Source organism: Capra hircus, chromosome 26 (assembly GCF_001704415.2).
Source record: "Capra hircus breed San Clemente chromosome 26, ASM170441v1, whole genome shotgun sequence".
Classification (NCBI taxonomy): Eukaryota; Metazoa; Chordata; class Mammalia; order Artiodactyla; family Bovidae; genus Capra; species Capra hircus.
Genome location: NC_030833.1, coordinates 9,165,868 through 9,168,394, shown reverse-complemented (window position 1 = coordinate 9,168,394; position 2,527 = coordinate 9,165,868). Strand labels below are relative to the sequence as shown.

General features: G+C 39.3%; 1 pseudogene; it reads left to right on the top strand.

Annotated features, from left to right (window-relative positions):
* Positions 571-981, top strand: LOC102171127 (annotated as a pseudogene).

Sequence of the window (2,527 nt, the reverse complement as noted above, 5' to 3'; positions counted from 1 at the left end):
TCTTCCAGGATCAAGGCTCAAACCCGTATCTCCTGCACTGGCAGGCGGATTCTTTACCACTAAACCATCAGGAAAGCCCCAGTAATTATTTTTTTAAATTAATAAACAGGGTGAAATTGCAGAGATTTCAACCTTCTCATGGTGTGGATTTGATGAGAATGGTTTTCACATACTTTACATTTTGTAATCAGTAATTAAATCTTCTTTAAATAAAAAATGTGTTATATCTTGCTTGTGCCCACTTGATATTATGGAGTTTTAAAGTTTTAAGCAGACTATCACCACCTCACTGAAGATTTTCTATTTCTAGTTTGTTTCCACTTTTGGCTTCTAACCTCTGTTTTTGTACTTCCTGTTTCTACTATGATCTTATCTACTCAGAATCTACAGGATTAAAAAAAAATTATTCAAAGTGTACAAAAGTAGACTGTACCTTCATAAAAAATGTAAATTGAAGTTACTGCAGGATTCATGTTGATGTATGGCAAAACCAATACAATATTGTAAAGTAATTAGCCTCCAATTAAAAGAAATAAATTTATATTTAAAAAAAAAAACAAAAGAATTTAAAATTCGAATTCTTTTTTCATCTGTTTCCAAAAGTTAGCTTTTAAAGTATTCAAAATTGACTCGGCGGCAGCCACGGCGCAGACCCGACTTCACTCGCTCGCAGGTCGCTCTGCCCCCTCTGCAACCGTGTCTGACAAACCCAATACCGCCGAGGTAGAGAAGTTCGATAAGTCGAAATTGAAGAAAACGGAAACGCAAGAGAAAAATCCACTGCCTTCGAAAGAAACGATTGAACAGGAGAAGCAAGCAGGCGAGTCGTAATGAAGCGTGCGCCACCCGTATGCACTGTACGTTCCACAAGCATTGCCTTCGTATTTTAATTCTTTTAGCTGTTTAACTTTGTAAGATGCAAAGAAGTTGGATCGAGTTTAAATGACTGTGCCACCCCTTTTCACATCAAAGAATGGAGAACTGCTGACGACGAAGGCGGCGCCTGCCTCTCCCATCTGCCTGTGTGGCTGGCAGGGAAGGAAGAGAACTTGCATGTTGGTGAAGGAGGAAGCTGGCTGGGACGACAGTGAAATCTAGAGTAAAAAGCTGGTCTAAGGTGTTCTGCGGACTGTAAAATGTAGTTTAATCAGAGTGCCATTTTTTTGTTGTTGTTGTCCAAATGATTTTAATTATTGGAATGAACAATTTTTTTAATATGCAAATAAAAAGGTTTAAAACCTGAAAAAAAATATTCAAAATAGTTAATATTAAAAGGCTAAATAAACTTCCAACCTATATAAAAGTTTTAATTATTTAAACAAAACTCACTTTTTAATTTTGATTTTTGAAATTTCAGTTAGTTATAAATGTTTTTTGTAAACAAGAACATTCATGATTCTTGTATTCATCAGCTAATGTAATGAATTGCTGTCACGTGCCATGCATGTTAATTCTAGACCTTCATACACAAAGTCAAAAGTCATGTGAATTATTACTACAAAGTGTGGTCCACCACCATATAAAACTGTTGGAAAGCTATGCCAATTCATGGGAACTTCTGGAAGTCTCCACTGGAACACAGAGGAGCCAAAGAAGGGAAGCTCCCTACTTTAGGAAATGATCTCTTGTTACTCAAGAATCTCTTGCACTCTTGTTTTCTGAGAGGAAAGATTTGACAAGTTAATGAATTTGTCTTTTCCCTAAGCAAAACCCTCCTCACCCCCCTAAGCGGTATCTCTCTCTGAAATTCTCATCAGGATTCCTGCTCCTTTTGTTTCAGGCACCTCAGGCAAAGGAGATGAAAAAGAACCCATGGTTTGAAAGGTGTTCATCATGATAGTGGATGCGTAGGGCTCAGGTCACAGGAGGCCAGCGTAGCACCAGATCCTGGTGAATACAAGGACTGTTGTGTGCTTGTGAAATTCGAGGGCCCCGGGCAACAGCTCCCCTGCCCACGTCTAAGTTCAGTACTAACTTTGAGAATATCTGTACAATACTTGTACAATGCATCATTCTGAAATGCTCTGAGACGACTAACCAAATTCTCAGAACTGTGATGAAATGTTACACTCTTCTCTACTTGTAAAATTGCTTTTGTTGCCACATCTTCGTGTAAGTTGTTAGTTCTGGTTTAAGATTTGGCTCCTGACAAACAAGGAAAGTAGAGTTGGGTACCACCAAGGCCATTCCCAGTGTATCAAGTAGGCACCTCTTGTCTGCAACAGAGCTTCTGCTTCTCAACCCTGACTGGAAGATTAGGTTCAAGACCGGAGGGAAGGTGCAGGCTCTGCCCACTTTTCCCACCCAGTTTAATCCTAAATGCAGCTGATACCCTTTGGGTAGGGGTAAAGGTACTGTGGCATCCGGTCCCATCACCTCATTTCAAATAGATGGGGAAACAATGGAAACAGTGACAGACTTTATTTTCTTGGGCTCCAAAATCACTCAGATGGTGACTGCAGCCATGAAATTAAAAGACGCTTACTGCTTGGAAGAAAAGCTCTGACAAACCTAGACAGCATATTAA